This window comes from Misgurnus anguillicaudatus, unplaced genomic scaffold, assembly GCF_027580225.2.
Source record: "Misgurnus anguillicaudatus unplaced genomic scaffold, ASM2758022v2 HiC_scaffold_28, whole genome shotgun sequence".
NCBI classification, from domain to species: domain Eukaryota; kingdom Metazoa; phylum Chordata; class Actinopteri; order Cypriniformes; family Cobitidae; genus Misgurnus; species Misgurnus anguillicaudatus.
This window is the reverse complement of record NW_027395278.1, coordinates 8,504,935-8,525,704: the sequence shown is the minus strand read 5'-3', so window position 1 is coordinate 8,525,704 and position 20,770 is coordinate 8,504,935. Positions and strand designations below refer to the sequence as shown.

Sequence of the window (20,770 nt, the reverse complement as noted above, 5' to 3'; positions counted from 1 at the left end):
CCCCTGTCAGTGGGACAGCAAGTAGACTTTTGAATCTTAAATAATGAGTGGATTAAAGAGAGACACTTTTCCTGCTTCTGCTCTATCTAATAGAAATAATAACGATTATAACACCAGTCACATTTATAATCTATAGACCTGCACTGTCTATCATTAATATACTATATTATTGTATTTAATAGAGTTTGATTAAAGGGGTCATCTAATTGCTTCATAACAGTTTTTATTTTTCCATAAAGTAATATCAAACTACATTTAATTTGTTGTGTTTTTTCTTTAAAATTGTATATCTACTACAATCAGTCATATGGGAAAAAGTAAACTACATTTACATACTGTGAATCGTTTTTTAAAATCGAGAATCGTTTTTGAATCGAAAATCGATTTTGAATTGAATCTCGAGCCTAAGAATCGGAATCGAATCGTGAAATTTTCTGAATCGTGCACCCCTAGTTTTCAGCGTGGCTGGAAACATTATAACCCCAAAAAGGTTTCTCACTTGTTGTTTCATGGAAGTGCTACAATAAACACGCAGATATGCGCCGATCCCCTGGGTGCTCCGGAATTGCCAAGCACATATGCACAGTTGCTTCACATGTCATGTCTAAAACCATGCAGAAAACATGACAGTGCTGCTTTCCTCCTCTTCAAAGTGTGCATGCGCTTCAGAGCGTCTTTCATTGCTAAGTAACCTAAGCATTGCTTGACGCCGTGACGAGCACCCACCGGCAGAGAAAGAATTTTGACGCCTATAAACACGCACGTTTGTTAAGAATTGTATATCCGATTGTCGTTTACATTTTTATATTTCAAAATATATGAAGAGTTTGGTTCCAAAACGCAATAAATCCATTTTGACAAATTTCGGTAAAAACGTGTTTCCTATACCAAGAAAGTGACAAGATGAAAACCACTATTTTCTGTTACAAAGTTACCATAGCATCTTTAGGTTATAAAAACATAAAAAATTCAAATCCATAACTTGATTTTCAAAGATTTATTATAAAAACGCATTATTTTTTCCACAAAATGCAATAAATCCATGACAGTTTTTGTTTCAAAATGCTAGAAATTTAGTAATTCAATGTACAAATGTGCATTCATCTTTGCCATTTTATATTCATTTAGTTGAACAGTTGTACACACTGACTAAAAAAAATAAACATTAATGTCATTAATCAAAACACTTACTTTGTCATATTAAGATCAGTGTCATTGCAGCGGTTATACTTGACGTCGTTGCTTAGCATTTTTCACAGCGATCAGCTGTAAAATGTTTTGGTCCTGCTCGATTTTCGTTGACTTTGAGTAAAATAATGTAAAGTTATTCATAAGATCCCCTGGTGTCAATGTGTTAGCACGAGAAACTTGATGCTGTCGGGAGATAAGCACCAGTCTCCTTAGTGCTTCGCGTAAATGATTAGATGTTGATGACAATCTTTCCCGTCACAGAAAACAACCACAGGTTTATCAATGCCATTAAAGTATTACTTTATTTTGTTTGTTGATCCCGAAGTACAAAGTAGATGAGGAAAACTAGGACTCCGTGTACTCAGCGCGCCGCCATTGTTTGTTTACATTGAGTGAACTGTGGGCTATAATTTCTGGAATGGATTTATTGCGTTCTGTAAAAAGGAGGAGTGGCGTTTATTGCATTTTGGGAAAAAGGGAGAAAATATGACAGAATAACACGGCGGATATTGGATTTTGCGTAAAATTAATTATTTACTTTTAAATACTGACCTGATATAGTACTGATTTTGGCAGTAACTAATTTTTTTCAAAAATGGCCTTTATCGCGTTTTGGAACCAAACTCTTCATATGTATGCATTATGTACAAGACCTATATGCATCAATGTGCACGTACGCCCATGTGCCCCCCCCCACACACAAACACACAATCTATAACTGGTAAAAAAACTGCCACCGTCACAGCCCTATACACGTGAAACTTGAACACATGTTATATTGCCCACTATAAACACAATCAAAGCTTCAAAAACACAGAAAGAACAGGAGCTTTAAATAAAATTCTTACCAGGAATGGCATGTCTATGAAACGTGGGTAGGGTTAGGGTTGGGTAATTTCACAAACTGTTGGCGACTGTGTGCTAATCCAATTCCTGCGATGGTTAAAGTGCCCATCTTATGAGTGCTTTTCCACAAGTAAAATAGGTGTATGAGTTCCATAAAACATGTTTCAAAAGTTGTTTGCTCTAAATAGCTTGTAGGAAAATATTGCTACCCATCTCTTGTAGCCTCTGTTTCAGTGCATTTCAGATTGTGCCGTTTTGAGGTGGTCATTACATATTTATGAGCTGCTGCTCCTTTGATCACGCCCCACTACTAACGTCATGTGCCCGTGCGCGTGCTCAGTGGTATCGTGCGCATTACAGACCATACTGTGTTATTTTTATATATTATTATTAACGGTTTATGTTGCCAACAGACAAATCAAGCAAAAAAGTATCACTAATAAGTACACTCCAGGAGAAGAAACTCATGACACATAATGATTCCAGAGTAAATTGTGATGTAGCAGTCTCAACAATACACTCGTTTTCCCTGGACAATGCAAACATATTCCCATTATAAAACATTTTCAAACGCATTATTTTCGCAAATGACAGAAATTTAGACCCGGCGGGGATGTATACTGCTTGTGGGCCGCGTGCTAATTGCTAGAAGCTAGCGGGAGGTCCGGACCGTATCTTGGGAAAGTGATAGAGACTCGGGGGGTACGTTAGCCTCATCAGAAAAGCCGAGTCGGTAAGGCCCGGTCTCGGTTAGTTTGGCAAAACACTATTACTTAGTTCATGTAGAATTGTAAAATAAAGCCGTTAAATATTTTTTTAACTTTCGAAACCACGCTGCAAACTATCTAGCCTGCGAAAAAATCTCTATATATCCTATAGTCTACAAACAATATTATTCACATTACTATGCATTTAAAAGGTATAATTTACAGGATTAGCATCAATGTATGGTCTCTGTTTTGAGATACAGATGCTCTAGCATGTAGTATTTTGTGACAGAAGATGACAACATGCCAAATATAACGTGACTTCTTACCTTTTGTGTTGATATAACGATCGCAAATCGAATCAAGTCTGTTTCAGATGTGTGAATAATCCATGAAAGTCCAATAAAATCCAGTGACCATTTTTGTCCACAAATGCGTATAATCTGCTGAGTTTGAACTCGTGCAATCTGAGACTCAAGGCAGAGGACATTCAGAAACGTGTATCTCACTCAAAACAGCATGGACGGATTTTTTCCAAGTTTGTATGCGGGTGGGAGCATCAGAGACACAAATGAACACCCCAAAACCCAGAAAAAGTGAGTTTTTCATAATATGGGCACTTTAAAGGTCTTCTCCATTGCTGTTCTGATGGTAGCGATGTTCTCAGATGATGACTTTATTCTCTTGATGACACTCAACCATTCACTTGGGTCTTCATCAGCCGATGACAGTGTTACTGATGATTAGGGATGTGCCCGAAGCCGAATACGTTATTCGGAAGGGCACCGATAATGGCTTCAAAACGAATAACGAATTCATCCGAATAACAGAAAAAATATTCGGCCAGACATAATCACGTGTTTACTGGAACAGCGCTAAATTATAAACCCCTTAACTCTTTCACCGCCATTGACGAGATATCTCATCAATTTAGAGAAAACGCTTCCCCGCCTATGACGAGATTTTCTGTCTTTCCGCAATACCGCTATTATCCACCAGGTGGCGCATTTCCGCAACTTATACAACCCGGAAGTAGCGCCTCACGTGAAAGAGAAAGAACTCCGTGTATGATTTAAAGATCGCTCTGCATCTGATCTCTATCAAAAGTCCTTTGCAAAAATGGAATTATCTCAGCTTTTTGCTCAAAATTGGGTGTTTTTGAAGAAACCTACCCATGTTTGAGAGGTGATTACAAGAGAACTAATGAAGGTAGGATGAAACAGGGTTTTTTTTGTTTGAAAGCAGATGATCTGTTCTTTCATCTGATATATTGTTTGTTTATATATTTAAAGAAGAAGATTTTCTGGAAGGCATTAAACTTTTGTGAAAATCATGAAAAATGCTGGCGCTGGCTGGCAACTTTTTTTTAAAACGCTGGCGGGGAAAGAGTTACACAAAAAATGTGTGTGTGAAGTGAATGAGTGCAATCTATAAAATGACATGAATGACATTTTCTGCGCGTCCCTCATTTAGAAATGGGAGCTGTTTTGGAATTAGTTTAAAAACGCTGCTAATTTCAAACTTCTTTTAACCCAACTGTAAAAAATGACCCTTTTAGTTTTTTTTATTTTATTTAATAACACAAGACCAGAAAACCTTGATAAAATGCTGCACTCTGATAATAAAATATTTGTTAATAACTCCGTGTGACTTCCCTCACAGATGATCATTTAATTACTGCAAGTTAAAGCAAGCTTCATTGTCAATCTAGGTGAATATAAAATAAATAAGTAAATAGATAAAAATATGAAAATGTAACATTTTAAAATCAAAATTGAAACTGAAGATTACTATGACATGAATTGCAATTAACATAAAAATAAAGTAAGTAAAAAACTGAAACATTTGAATTAAATCTTTCTAATTACCTTATTGTTTAAAATCATGTTGCTTGTTTTGAACTAAGTCAAAACTGATTTTTAAATAAAAGAGCATTCAATTATTTGACATTTTCAACGAATATCTGATTATTTATTATTTTAGATGAAGATTAATGAGAACGTTTTTTTTTTTAAACAATTCGTTCTGTTCGCGCAAACGATGTATGGACATAGATAGCTCAGCAAGATTGTTTTAATGCTTATTATGCTTTCATAAATTCTTGTCAAAACCGCTGTATTTGAACTATTCTGTCAGTGCACATACTTGCATGTCTGCGTGTTGAATTTCAAATCTGTCAGTCAGCGCGAGTCTTGTCGATCCTAATAACTTTTTAATGCAGTTCTAAACGTAGGTTCGGGAGGAGCCTAAACATTCAGGCCTGTCAATCATCATCATCATGGGCGTATATAAGGCAGCCTTTAGGCCTCCCCGTCCAGCTGCAGTCTTTTCCGGCATCCCTCCTCCTCCCCATCTCCTCCTTCACTCTCTCTTTCTTCCTCTTTGCAGTTCCGTTGCAGGGGGTTGAACTTGTGGCTCGAGCCCCAGCCTCAGGTTCGCTCTCTCTGAAGGTTCAGAGCTCAGGTACAGAGCTCCCTTCAAGGACAGCAAGCCAAGTTTGTTTACCATTAATCATTAAGACCTGAATGCACAGGCGAACTAGTGAAACATAAATCAGTCCCGAATTTATCACTCTTAATAACTCTTTAAACATCAATCAAGTCCTGCATTTTATTTTCAAATTCCTGCATGTTATTAAACCGAAACCAAGATGTACACGCATCTTAGTATATTAGGTTAATCATTTCACTCTCAGAAAATGTACAAATAACGATCATTTTAGATGTTTAATTATTAGAGTTTTTTGAATCGCTAGATGAGGGATTAATGTGTGCTACTTATTTTTCCTGAAAACCTCCCACTCATTTAGACAGAATGGGTCACATATTTAACTGTGCTGAAAGACAAAATAAATGCTTAAAGGTGATGTACAGTCAACGCGCTCTCAAGTTCAATGCACATAGGTGTCACAGGTAACGGGTTGTGAGGGCGGAACCAAAAGTGTGGAAGATGGGTTCCGCCCGATGATGGTTCCGCCCGGACGCTTCACTCAGAACACCGGAATTTCCGGGGTTTCCCCGAAACCAAAATTAAGCCTGATCACGCTCAGGTGGGGATAATTTACACAGCGGTTGCTAATAGGCTGACAAGGAGAAGAGTCAGTGCATAAAAACACCTTTGAAGACATCAAACGGTGTGCTTGTGGTGTACTTTGTATACGCTGTGTTGCTGCTTTGCAGACGGACTATGCTGGCTTGATCGTTCCCCTGGGGAAGAGAGAAAGGCACAGTCAGCTAGCGAAGGAATACTGGGAGACTTCACTCGTGAGAGAGCGGACACAGAGCATTCAACAGTACAGATATTAGAAGTCATTGACAACGAAGAGTGAGTAACAGCTGTAATACTTATCTGTATAATACTTGGAAGAGGAGTTGCTTGGTGTGTGTTTTCCTTGTGTTTGAGGTCCCTGGCCCCACTGGAGAGGGAAGCGTGGGCGAGCCGCGGGTTGACCGGAAGCACGGACGAAACAATTGGTAGGAAGCACCGTTCACCAATAGAGCAGTGGCCCTGTGGGAAAAAGGGAGCGCAGGTGAGCCAGAGGAGTGATAAACAACACGCCGGGCTTGTGAATAACACACATCTCACTCTCATTGGCGGTCCAGCTATCGCCCAACTATCCTCTCGAGGGGGTCGTAGCCAGGTGGCGAGGGCGATCTAGGCGATAAGAGTGCTGTGGGTGAGTTTCACTGATTGATGGTGTTTACGCTTTACTTGCTGTGTGTATGCTGTGCTTGTAGCGTCCAAACTGCCTAGCCTCAGACGAGCCGTGAGACGACGACATCTGTTGTGGCCTGGGTCCTACGGAGAGCGAGAATATTTAGCCCCGTGCCCCGGGTGTGCCAATGAGAGCGTCGCTCCTCCAAAGAGCAGACAGTGGTGAAACCCAGTGAGTATCGTAAGAAGTGTACCGTGCGAATTGAGGGTCGTAGCTGTGTGTGTACTGACCTTTCCAACAGAAGCTCGTGGTGTGCGGGGCCCCGACGAAAGTTCGCCCCAACTCGTGACCCCGGTCGTGGAAATAGGAGGGGGAGTTCGGGAAGCGTTCGGCTCCGTGCCACTGAGCTCATTAGTCCCTACAACGCCCGGACAGCTTAAGTGGATGGGCGAAGGATCACGGTGCACTGACGCTGTAGCGAAAGTCCACTGTCTGCGAGCGAACGAAGACCCTCAGTACTGTGAGTAATATACTCTGTGAAGTGAAGTTAATCTGTGCTTATAGCAAATACTTACCTGTGTTCTAACGAAGGCTCTGTGTGAACGAAGTGCTGTGAGTAATATATCCTGTGAAGTGAAATTAACCTGTGCTTATAGCAAACGCTTACCTGTGTTCTAACGAAGGCTCTGTGTGAACGAAGATCCCCAGTGCTGTGAGTAATATATCCTGTGAAGTGAAATTAACCTGTGCTTATAGCAAACGCTTACCTGTGCTCTAACAAAGGCTCTGTGTGAACGAAGATCCCCAGGCTGTGAGTAATATATCCTGTGAAGTGAAATTAACCTGTGCTTATAGCAAACACTTACCTGTGTTCTAATGAAGGCTCTGTGTGAACGAAGTTCCCCAGTGCTGTGAGTAATATATCCTGTGAAGTGAGATTAACCTGTGCTTATAGCAAACGCTTACCTGTGCTCTAACGAAGGCTCTGTGTGAACGAAGACCCTCAGTACTGTGAGTAACATACTCTGTGAAGTGAAGTTAATCTGTGCTCATAACAAAAACTTACCTGTGTTCCAACGAAGGCTTGGCGTGAACAGAGATCCCCAGTGCCGTGAGAACGTACCCGGTGAAACCTGTGTGAACGAAGGTCCCCAGTACTGTGAGTAACGTATTCCGTGGAGTGAAAACAACCTGTGCTTATAGTGATTGCTTACCATTGTTCGAAGACCGGGGGAACCCGGGGTTGATCCAAAGAGCCACGCAACTAAGACCCGGGAGAAAGAAAGAGAAAGAAGGGTGAGAAGAGTAGCGACCTAGAACAACGTACCACTGCATAACTTTTATTTGATTCTGCCTCCAGGAAGAAGCGGAGCGCGCCACGGATTCTCGGACCAGAGCCCCAAAAGAGCCCCTGTCCCTAGTCCTTGTCCCAAGTGGCCCTGGAGGCGAGAAGAAGATTCATTAGTTTTAAATTGCCCTTTCCCCCTTCCCTTTTAAATATTTAATAAAGTTTATTTTAACTGTAGTTTACTCGTCTGTCTGGTCATTGGGGTGGTCTTGGGAAACTCCTCGAGGTGGAAGAGTTGAGAGGGGCGTGACCTTTAGTTATTCGGGTACGCCCCCGGCCGTGACATAGGCACAAGCTGTATGAGGCTTTGAAAGTGGGAAGTTTGGTTTCCATGCCTATTATTAATGAGAATCAAGTTATTTGTCTTTTTGATTAAAAATGTGTAATATTATTTGTAATAAATATTTACAGTTATTTAAGTTATAATTATAATAAAAGCAAAAATTCATTTAAAATGCCATTTTCATGTAATATGACGATCTTCCGGCTTAAGACCCCCACTTCCGGTTCCATCCGAATACAGATACAAATAATTTTGAGATTGTTACAGAATACAGATACAAATACTGAGTCTGCTGCACACTCCTACTGATGATCCTGGTGAAAAGCTGCAGGGAACTTTACATTTTCGTTGATAGCGTCGCTGTCCCTCTTCAAGATGCCACCTCATATTCTGAAGTTTCATTTCGACGAATCCTTTATGGGAGACAGGGTCATATAGATGTTCCTACAATCACAAAATAATTGCAAAAGTAAAATTTTGGGTGCTTCTCAATTCTTATTTGCGCATCATCATTTCCTTTCCTCACGTCTTAGCTCCACCCTCCTAGGATGAAAGTAAGGAAAGATGCAATTATAAGCAACTTGAGAAGCACCCCATGTAAGGCACAATCTTTTATCAATGGAATATTCAGACCTATTCAGAGATTAATTATTAATTAAAGGGGACATATTATGAGATTTTTTATTAAGATGTAAACTAAGTCTAAAATAGGTCTGAGAAAAAGTGTGCCGTTTTGGGTGTGTCATTTAAAATGCAAATGAGCGGATGAAGTGCAAACACTGATCACAATGGTGGTGGTTTGTTGCAATTGAAACTCAATTGTGCTGTGAAATATTTTATCTCTCTCTTTCTCTCCATACTAAATGGTTGTGCTGTGGTTGGATAGTGCAGATAAAGGGGGCGGTATTACCTTATTCTGACATCACAATAAGGGCCAAATTACAATGACCTATTTTTTCACATGCTTGCAGAAAATGGTTTACCAAAACTAAGTTATTGGGTTGATCTTTTTAACATTTTCTAGGTTGATAGAAGCACTGGGGACACAATTATAGCACTTAAACATGGAAAAAGTCAGATTTTCATAATATGTCCCCTTTAAATAAATTATGCAAGATTTTGTTTGTACAAGATCAATGAAATAAATGGATACTTACAATCCATGTTTTGCAACAAGATCACCAACGCAGATAGTGATGATCTTTCTCCTTACTTAAATATAAATAAATTTTTATAATATACATGTTAGATAATATACAGCTACACATACACCAACATTTTATTACATTATCAAGTGCCTTAAATGTTTCCTAGCAAATTAACTGGGTGTTAAAAATTTGGGAACATGCAAAATAATAGGATTAAGTTAACCATGGCTATATAAGGGATTATCTCCGTGTGTCTCGGATGCGACCGCGTCGACACGCTGTGTGGTGGCAAGAAATCACTTATTAACGTATCTCGCAGGGACACCGGTCGCATGCATCTGTAACTTAGACTCTGTGATAGCAGTCTACGTTATATAGTCGGTGGCTTTCATGGTATGGTATTCGTTAGCAATCGCGTGAAGAACCTCGCACAAATTAGATGTTTATGCCATTAAAACATTAGAGTGCACCTGAAGTTGACCAATCACAAGCTGAGGAAAACCACCGACGAAGAAAGACGACGAAAGCGCCATGGCGAATTTGGACTCTGGAAAAAGAGGATAAACTCGCTGAACTTTGGCAAGAACAGGGAGCGCTCTATGATGTGTCATGTAGTGTGTACCATGACAGGGTCATCCGAGATGATATTTTACAGTGGATCGCAGAAGAACTGCAGTTATCAGGTGAGTTGTAGTATATGTGTGTAGCGAGACGTGAGAGAGATGTGTATGTCTCTGTGTGTGAGAGAGAGATGTGTCTGTCTGTCTGTCTGTGTGAGAGAGAGAGGTGTGTGTGTGTGTGTGTGTGTGTGTGTGTGTGTGTGTGTGTGTGTGTGTGTGTGAGAGAGAGAGATGTGTATGTCTCTGTGTGTGTGAGAGAAATGTGTCTGTCTGTCTGTCTGTGTGAGAGAGAGATGTGCGTGTGTGTGTGAGTGTGTGTGTGTGTGTGTGTGAGAGAGAGAGAGAGAGAGAGAGAGAGAGAGAGACTTTGACTTTTAAACACACTTTTAATACCAATAAATAAAAACCATACAGGTTACAATTCTTAGATTTCAGCACATCACATTACCACATAAACAAGGGAGGGGAAAAAAAAGAAAAAAAAAATGAATAAATAAACATGATCCTCTACACAAAAAATTCCAAATTCCCATCACAGTCAACATCACAAATACATTGATTTATAGCTTATTTATATTTAAAAGTTTCAAAATCATTAATAAGTTTATAAAAGGTATATTCAATTTTTAAACGTGATCTTATTAAGCCCCTGAGGATCGAGTCAACTTCAGATGATTCATTCCCAGACAATTTTTCTTTTCGTGACAGCCAAATGGCCATTTTTGCTTGTCCGAACAAAAAGTTCAACAATACATGAGACTCCTTTTTACTTTTTTTGGTATTTAGGCCCATAAACAAAACACATGGGTGAAAAAACTACTCTCAGGTTCTGACACCATTCATCTATTATTTGAAATAACAGTTGTAGTCTGGCACAATTTAAAAATAAGTGAAAAACAGTTTCTTCTATACCACAGAAAGGACATCCCTCCCTCACCGGCGGATCAAGACGTGCTCTGTGTCTGTTAGTAGCTATTATACCATGCACTAACCTCCACTGAAGATCTCCAGTTCTTTTTTCAATGGGAGGTTTGTACAAGGTCCTCCAGCTGCCCCTCGGGGAAGCACTTAGTCCAAACACCTCTTGCCATTTAGACTCCTTAACATTTGTGAGAGCATTAAGATGCAATATCTTGACACACAAAGTATACAGTATTTTTTTTCCTGTATTGGTGAAAGATCCCAACTCGGGCGTCTTAAAGGTTAATAGTCCACCCTCAGTTTCTTCCCAACTTCCAGCATCAGCTGTAATTTCCAATTACGGAAAAAACAATTGTGTCCATCTCTCCGTTAAAAGTTTCTAAGGAAAGTCTTTAACTTTGTGGCAATACTTCTGATATCTGAGTCAAGATTTTCTTTGCCACACGAATCAATCTCATTCCTAGTTTTCCGGCAAAAACTTCAGCTGATATCCATTCACCTTCAGGTATCAAGTGTCCCATTTTGGTGATCTTTGCAGCCCAAAGACTTCTCCTGAGTGATGCATCTGTAAAAATATCCAGAATCAGTGCAGAGTTATAAAGTAGCGGTTCTTCTCTCTGCCACAAACTTTGTACATTATTTGACTCTCTGGAAAACTTGAAAAATGTCCATGCTTTAAGGAGTGATCTGTAAAATGATGTTAGTCCCGCAAGATCTAACTTGTTAACCTCCATCAGGAACAGGTGTCGATCTAGTCCCATGTTGCCTGCTTTCCTCAATAAGGTACACGCTATCCCAGCCCAGCTCACATCATTTCCGTAAAGAAGTCTCTGAGCCACTTGGAGTCTGAAGGTCCTTACTCTGGACATAATGTCAACTAGACCTTGTCCTCCTTCCTGTCTGTGTAGATACAGTACCAGTGCCTTTAACCAATGCTGGCCCGACAAGAAAAAATCCACCAGGCATCTCTGGATTTGTCTTACAAGGTCTTCTGGAGGTTCAAGGATCATCATTCTATGCCAGAGTGAAGAGGCTATGAGATTATTACATATTAGCACCCTTCCCCTGTAGGACAGCTGGGGCAGCAACCATTTCCAATGAGACAACCGTGCACGTACTTTCTCCAGCAGGCCCTCCCAGTTTTGCTTTCTGTACTCATTTGTCCCTAAAAAAACTCCCAAATATTTAAAACCGGCCCTTCCCCATTGTAAACCACCAGGAAGTATTGGATGGTTAACAATTTGGCCACACCACACAGCATCGCTTTTGGACCAATTAACTTTGGCTGATGATGCCTTTCCGTAACACTCTAAAGCATTCTTTACAACCTCAACATAATTTTCTCCTCTGATTAAAACTGTAACATCATCTGCATATGCAGATAATTTAACAGATTGCTGAGTGTTCAAGAAATTAATTTGTAAACCTGTTAGTTCTCTCCTAAGTTTACATAACAAAGGTTCAATAATTATACTATACAATTGACCCGAAAGGGGACAACCCTGTCTAATTCCCCTCTCAACTTTTACAGGAGTACTTAGGCCACCAGCAATTTTTATCAAACATGTTGCTTCAGTGTACAATAACCTTATCATTGAAATAAATTTATCACCAAAACCAAAGGCCTTTAAAGCATCAAAAAGAAAAGTGTGATCCACCCTATCAAAGGCCTTCTCTTGATCTAAAGATAAAAAACCCATTTCAATGTTATTATCAAAAGCATAATCATACAAATCTCTATCTACAATAGATCTATCTTTTATGCAGTAAGACTGATCCTTATGTATGATTTCATCTAACACAATATTTAACCTATTCGCCAAACATCTCTTACAGTTACAAATCGACTTCTCACAAGGGCTCCTTTCACTCTTTCATTTAAAATTGAACTCAGCAAGTTAGTCTTTTCAGTCCACAGGTTTTTAAGGTATACAGAGTCATTCACGATCATATTTTGCTCTACACCAATAATTTCTTTTTCAAGACATTCCAGTGACTTTTTGATACAAAGTGTTAAGTGTGATAAATATTGATGACAAAAGTTCCTTATTTGTACCTTCCCTATTTCCCACCATTGAATGAAATTCTCATAGCCATCCTTCTCAATTTTCCACGATTCCCAAAAATTTTTAAAATTATCTCGAAAATTCTTGTCTTCTAATAATTTAGCATTAAAATGCCAGAAATTACTTTTATGTATTCTTTTTAATAGAGTACATTCCATGGTAACAACTTTGTGATCAGACATTGAAATAGGAAAAATATTTGAATGTATAACTCTACTTCTCATATTACGTGATGTATAGAGTCTATCCAACCGAGCAGCAGAAAAATTCTCTACTAATCTTCATCCATGTATATTGACGTGAAAGAGGATTGTGTTCTCTCCATACATCAGATAGGTTTAGATTTTTTATCACATTAGCTAAACAAAAAGCACTCTGTACATGAGGTTCTTCACCATTTCTATCCTGTATAAAATCCAAGGTACAATTAAAATCTCCCCCTAATATAATAAGATCACCTTCAGGTTGTTGCCTTAAAAATCCTCTAATTTATTAAACATTCGAATTCTCTCTGCACCTGTATTTGGAGCATAAATATTCACAAAAAGAAAGATAAGATTACTAATTTCTGCTCTCACAGTCAGCAATCTTCCAGGATCAACTTCATTTTTTGACAAGATTTTCACTTTAACAATAGGAGAAAAAAGTACTGCCACACCAGCACTCAAATTGGACCCATGACTAAGAATATGCTCTCCTTCCCACCATAGGCCCCAATCAGCCTCATTGCTTTGATCACTGTGGGTCTCTTGTAAAAAAACACCCCTATCTCTTTCAATTGTATGATCTCTGAAAGTAACTTATTCTTTTTCCCATCCCTTATTCCATTAATGTTTAGTGATCCCACCCGTAGGACTTCCATAAGAAAGAGGGAGAGAAAGAGAGAAAAAGTACAGAAATAAGAGAATTTAACAGTCATCGTGATTATTAAGCTTTTCTTTTGTCTTTCCCCTCGTCATTCGTTCTTTCCCTGTTTGTTTTCCTTGCCTAATAACAGTCATGTGTTTTTTTAAACGAAACCTCTTTTGCTGTGAAAGCTCATCAAAGGTACTTGTTTTCCTTGCCCAAACAACAGAGGCAACAAACTTTTCAATATCTGGAAAAAAATCACTGACCTCTACACCTGCTTTACCTTTTGTTTCGTCTAAAAAAGAATTTATCTCCTCTAATGTATACATATCCTTTTCAGCCACTCTTACTATATCAGAATTATCAGACCACTGATCATTTCTCAAAACAATATCAGAACATTGGGACGTATCATCTACCTCATCAGTTGTGTTTTCCTCAGAAACTCCTGCTTTTGCTTCTTTGAATTCACTCATTCTTTCAACAGCTAACGTAATCTGAGCATTACTCATCTCATTCACACCAGTCACATCAGTTGTATCCATTAACATTACAGTCTCAGAAACCGGCTGCTCAATACTCTCAGCATTAAGATTAACATCACTCACCTCTTCTGAGGCTGGCTTCTCCTGTGTCTGAAGTGTTTGCTTTTCTGTAACCTGTTGAAGTTGGCTCACAATGTGTGCATCTCCACGCGATGTAGACGGCTGCTGCTCGTCTTTGTGTGGGCACGTAAAGCGTTTGTGAGTCCGATGAATTATTATTCATCGTTTGGAGCAAGATGGTGCCTTTGTTTGGCATGGCCGCTGCTTCATCACATTTGTATCGTTCTTATTTGTTTTTGTACATCTCCTTTATGGTCTCTGTAACCTGGCCTTTGAATGGTTATGTTACCGCTGTTCGGTCATACGATCGCGTCACTTTGATGAACATTGGAGTGTACATGGAAGAACTTTGCAACAGCTGGTGGAGTTATAGTCAAACTTTTCCACCCCCGTTGGTGTGTGTACCCACCTTATTTGATTGTCCATTTTTGCTTCGGGGAAATGGAAATCCCAAGAAGAGACGAAGGAGAAGGGGTTGCAGAGCCGGTGTTCGGGTCAGGATGGGGCTCTCTTCGCGGACGGGGGACCCTGGTGTTCTTTTCGGGCGGCGGTCGCGGTGTCTTCTGCCAGTTTCTTCCCGGGATGTATGTGCTGAGGGCGTTCCGTGGCAGGGTCGCTTTCAGCCCGTCCTGCCCACTGTTCAAGATCCCTTTTGGTCATCGTGCGGCGGTGGTGATGTCACGGTTAGGAAGCGGCAGTCACGCGACTGTAACAGGTGTCTGCATCCACTACAACCTGCTAATAAGGAGTCTGGCCCGCCATCATCGCTCCGTTTAGCGCTGCTCAATGCTCGTTCCATCTCTAATAAGGCGCATGTAATAAGCGATCTCTTCATACAAGAAAAGATGGATTTTATGTTCCTTACCGAAACGTGGCAAAAGGATAAGGAAGCTGTTCATTTAAACGAGCTGTGCTCTGCTGGCTGTTCTGTAATTGGGACACCTCGAATGGCCCGTCGAGGTGGCGGTCTTGCGGTTGTGTATCGTGATAGTTTTCTATGCAGAGTAATTAACTCAGAGACTTCCTCCTCGTTTGAGTCACAGATGATTAAAGTCGGTTCTGTTAATATATTTTACTGTGTGTTAATTTATCGCCCTCCTGGTCCCGCAGGTATCTTCCTTACTGATTTTACTGATTTTTTAACCTCTATGATCAAGTTAGACAAAGTTTTAATTATTGGTGATTTTAATCTTCATATTGATGATATGTCATGTACTGCAGCTACCGATTTCCTATCCATTACTGACTCTTTTAATTTTACGCAACATGTCTCTGGGCCTACGCACGTGAAGGGTCATACCTTGGACCTTGTTTTTACTTTAGGTCTTGAGATAGTAAATGTGTGTGTGGAGGATGTACATGTAAGTGATCATTGTTGTGTCTTATTTAACCTGAACTTTCCTCTGGACCCTTCGCCTCTGAGAATTAGACCTCAAAGGAGAGTTATTAATCAGGATGTTGTTGAGAAGTTTTCCATCCGGTTTGATCCATGCCAGCTAAGCGGTTGCAGTGATGTAGATGTATTAGTTGAGTCTTTTAACAGCCAATGTTTAGCAATTTTAGATGTAGTATCTCCTATGAAATCAAACACTTTCTCTCTTAAAAAACCCTGCCCGTGGTTAAATGCATCCATTCAGAGCTTAAGAAGTAAACGTCGGAAAATAGAACGATTATGGAAGAAAACTAAACTTGAAGTTCACAGGATTTATCTTAGGGAATTAACTACTTCATTAAATGACCTTCTGAAAAGTGCTAGAACGGAATACTTCTCTCAGTTAATATCATCTAATAAGAAAAACCCCAAATTCTTGTTTGACACCATTAATTCTATTGTTTCGCCTTCTGTCTCTCCAACTGCGGTGCTCTCCCTATTAGATAGTAATGTTTTTCTTAACTTTTTTGTTGAGAAAATTCAGAATATCAGAGCTAGCATTTCATCTCCCCCTGTACATATTAAGTGTGGCAGGGTAGTTAGACCCTCCCTGTAGTGACGTCATGTCATTGGTAGCCTATCGTCCCGCAGGGGAGGTGTGTATAAATGGCTGTTTGGTGCGGGCCGGATGTGCGTCATTTGTTCTGTGCCTGCGCTCTTCCCGTTTACCGGCATTCAACAGAGGTCTGTGGTTAACACACAGCTGTGTGTCTATTCTAGCACTGCTTGTGTCATTGTGGGGGGCTCTGTGTACACTGTAGAGGTAAGCATTTTTTAGCTTTAGCGTTCGGCTCTATCTGATACCGGATTATGGTATGGTAACACTAGTGCTTGTGTCATTTATAGCCTATGGTAAACAACCGTTATGCGCGGTCTGGCTTGTTACACTGCCTAGTTCCAGGTATGTAAGATTTAATATATAATGCCAGAGGTTTTAGGTGATGTGGTGTGGGGGTCAGCTATGTTTATCAGGGTAACACTTTATTTTACGACCCGCAAAGTACCGCGTAATTAAACCGAATTTACATCGTACCTATTTGTAACAACAGAGTACCTCTACAGTACGTACTTGTAGGTATAAGGGAACAATATTTTAAGTTTGGGGTAATAAGGGGGTAAGAATATATGGGAAATTATTCTCTAAGTATTTCATAACTACAGGGTACCTATTGTAATATTACGTGGTATGTATGACTTACGTCTATGGTCTATGTGTAATATGTTTTTATTCATATATGCTACTTACCTGATGAAGTGTATTGTAAAGCCTACAGTTGATGTCTAAGCCACGGTCGGCAAATAAAATATAACACACAATAAAAATAATAGCAACTTGTACCTCTTTGATCTGTATATGTATACAGGAGTTACCAGGTAACTCTTATATTTGCGGGCTGTAAATTAAAGTGGGTCTTATTCCCCACTTGTTCTGTGTATTTACCGGGTAACTCTCATATTTGCGGGCTGTAAACTAAAGTGGTGCTTTGTTCACCTCTTGTTATAAATGTTATAGGGTAAATACCATAAACATACAGAATAATGTTATTTTTATTTTAAAACAACTTATTTCAAAACATCTTTAAAACACTATAATTAAGCCAACACTTAATGTTTATTATCACATAACTTTTATTTCAAATAAAAAGTCATGACAATTATTCGTTGTTTTTGCGGCTGGCTTCCTGTGTTGGTGTTCTTGTCCACTCGGATGTTGAGTTGATGTCGTCTCACAAATGCTGTTCTGCATTACATATAAAAAACATAAATTAAAGCCTTCAGTAAATGTTTCTTCACTGTGACTTGACCAAAAACTGAGTTTTCTTAGCCAGTTATAAACTTTAGGCTAATTTATGTGCTAGCTAGCTGCTACTGTTAAACTGTCTTGAAAAACATTGTTTGAAATGCGTGAGTCATGTATTAACAAAACAAGTCACCTTATCCAGCATGCGGATCCTGCTCACATCACTCGCAGCCGTAATCCACAGGGTAGAAAGTTTTTAAAACCTCTTAAAGAAATATCACCTCAGGATCGCGTTCCAGCAAACCTCCTGCAGACGGCCGCGCGCTCTACACCTGCGCAGTAGCCTACGCATGTCGTCTTTTTCTTTAGCGGGAGCTGATGTCTGCTGTTGTTTCATTCTGGTTTTCCATTGCATAAATTATATTTGGCTAAAATACTTGTGTTTACACATGTTGCAAAGTTTTATTCTACCAATGATAACACCTATTAAAAATAAACAAATAGCGTGCTGCTTTGTGGTCGTGTCATTTGAAATAAAAGTAAATAAATTGCAAAGCACCACTTCAAATATGTCCGCAAATGTAAGAGTTTCCTGGTAAATAGGGAATAAGTTGCTATTTTTATTGTACTTACCTTAAAAAAAAGATAACCACATTAAATCAGTTGGACTTTTGTTATTAAAAGCAAGTAATATAGGCTACTAAAATAAAAGTGATGTGCTGTTATATTTATTTGCCGAGGTGGCTCGTAGACATCGACTATATACAGCATCAACATTCAGTAGTCAATATAAAAAATTCACAATAAATTAAATAAAGAAATAAAACATAATTTCCCCATAGACTTGACTAAGTCATACATACCACGTAATATTACAATAGGTACCCTGTAGTTATAAAATACTTAGAGTATAAATAATTTATAATTCTTCATATTCTTACCCCTTATTACCCCAAACTTAAAATATTATTCCCTTATACCTACAAGTACGTACTGTAGAGGTACCCTGTTGTTACAAATAGGTACGCTGTAAATTCGGTTTAATTACGCGGTACTTTGCGGGTCGTAAAATAAAGTGTTACCTTTATCTTTACTGCAGCATTCCCGTGTGTTTACCGTTTGAGTTGGGACATCTAATATATGCTGTTTGGCATCTCCTTCATCTCTATCCCGTGGATACTGATGTCAGCTCTGCTTTTTGGTGTGGCAAGCGGCTGCGTTATTTGGTATGTGCGTTTATATTTCCGATTTGCTGTTCATAAACCATAATTAGTTTACTAATCATCTTAAATTATCTGTTAGGGCTAAGACTGTGCGTGCTGCATTCCCCTACTACATATAGAAGCACGCTGCTGTTTTGTTCCTGCTGGATTTGCTTTCGTTTCTTTTTCTTTATATTTTTGCTGTGTGTTTTCATCATTTTGTCCTGGGTGATTTAGCGCGGCCCGATTTTGGAGTTGTTGGTTAAAACCTGCTCCTACTGTGACTGTATTTAAAGATCTTTTCCTCGTACGTTGGGAAATAACGAGTTCGAGGGCCGCGCTCATTCAGATTATCTATTTCTTTATTTTCCCTTTGTGGTGTTTCTCATTTTGGACTGATTCAGAATGCTGAGATTTTCTCTTGGGCATTGTTGTCTTTAAATTTCTTTTCCTTTTGTGTTATTATCTAGCTGTTTAAGCTAGAATTTATTTATTTTCTTTATGTTGGAAGGGTTTCTTTTGCTCCCCTGCATTTAATAAGTTTTCATTGATTAATTTCTATTGATGTGATTTTTATTTTGTTTTGTATCACAATTACAGGAGCTGTGTGTCCGACGGCAGTGAGGCTTTCCTTCACCGTGTGCTGTGTTATGCTGTGTGAGCACCACTGATAAAATCACGGGTATTGGAGTGTGTGTGTGTGTGCGTGTGTGCACTTAGTGTGATTCTCCTCTTTTGCTCCCTCTCTTAGCCCATCTGATGCCAATAGGCTACAGCTCTGAATTAAATGTGAATCCTTATTGTGGATTGTGATTTCCAGCTTTAGTAATTGGCTGGGTGACTACTTTTATTTCTGCATTTTAAACTTTTGTACAAATAAACAAATTCTATTTTGCTACCCACGTCTCTTGCTCACTTTGTTCAGTAGAATGAACCTGTGTTCCTTATAACATTTTTAAGTGAACTGTGATTCCCTGGTATAGTCCCAGGGTGGCGTAGTCTATTGTATATCTTTTGAGTGTTGAATATTGCTGTAAAAAGACCACTTTGCCACATAAGGATTATACTTTGTCTTTTTTCCATCCATGTTTTTCCTTTAAACTAGTGTCATTGGATGAACTTACCACTGTCTTAGATAAGTTGAAGCCTTCCAATGGCCACCGTGATGTTCTCCCGACTATTCTGTTTAAGCAAGTTTTTGATAGTATTGGCTCTTGTGTTTTGGAAATAATCAACAATTCTCTTCAAACCGGTGTGGTTCCAAATTTTTTTAAACATGCTACTGTTGAACCTGTGCTCAAAAAGCCCAATTTAGATCCTATGCTACCTATTAACTACAGGCCTATATCTCATCTCCCCTTTATGGCTAAGATTTTAGAGAAAGTGGTAGCAGAGCAGCTTTCTACTTTCCTAGAGATAAATTATATTTTTGATAAATATCAGTCAGGTTTTCGCAAAAAACATTCTACGGAAACTGCTCTGGTTAAAGTTTCAAGTGATATTTTGATGTCAGCAGATTCTGGGAAGCACACAGTGTTAGTTTTACTGGATCTTACATCAGCATTTGACACCATTGACCACAAAAACTTGATTAATAAACTTCAGGATCTATTAGGGATATCTGGATCGACTTTACAATGGTTCACATCATACCTTACCGGTAGAAGTTTTAGTGTTTTTATAAATCAGACCATGTCAGATACTGCAGGCCTATCGAGTGGTGTTCCTCAGGGTTCCATCCTGGGACCGATTCTTTTTCTTTTGTATATGCTCCCTCTAGGTCATTTAATCGGTCAGTTTAAGGATGTCTCTCATCACTTGTATGCAGATGACATTCAATTATATTGTTCTTTTAAGCCGAATGAATTCTCAAAACTGTCATCTTTAACTAACTGTTTGAGTGCGATTAAGAAATGGCTTAATGATAATTTTTTAATGTTAAATCCAGCTAAAACTGAAACCTTAATCATTGCCCCTGAGCAGAGCATCCCTTTGATAAAACAGCACCTTGGCGATCTGGGCTCATCAGTACAGCTGAGTCTCAGAAGCTTAGGTGTTGTTTTTGATGCTACTATGTCTCTGGAGAAACATTCAAAGTAACTTATTAAAAACTGTTTCTTTCAATTAAGAAACATTTCTAAGATAAGAGCTCTGGT

The 20,770-nt window shown here is 39.1% G+C and overlaps 2 long non-coding RNA genes across 3 annotated transcripts; one reads left to right on the top strand and one right to left on the bottom strand.

Annotated features, from left to right (window-relative positions):
- The first annotated feature begins 16,134 nt into the window (after nucleotides 1-16,134).
- Nucleotides 16,135-19,745, top strand: LOC141362589 (uncharacterized). Of its 2 annotated transcripts, none has more exons than XR_012368318.1 (4): nucleotides 16,135-16,434; nucleotides 16,518-16,572; nucleotides 18,512-18,638; nucleotides 18,715-19,735. It is a non-coding gene; the product is annotated as an uncharacterized lncRNA (long non-coding RNA). The 2 variants fall into 2 exon arrangements; XR_012368317.1 differs by having other exon boundaries at nucleotides 16,142-16,434; nucleotides 19,215-19,745.
- Nucleotides 17,284-18,624, bottom strand: LOC141362588 (uncharacterized). The gene is made up of 2 exons (XR_012368316.1): nucleotides 17,606-18,624; nucleotides 17,284-17,412 (listed from the first exon to the last, which is right to left on the bottom strand). It is a non-coding gene; the product is annotated as an uncharacterized lncRNA (long non-coding RNA).
- Nucleotides 19,746-20,770: the final 1,025 nt, after the last annotated feature.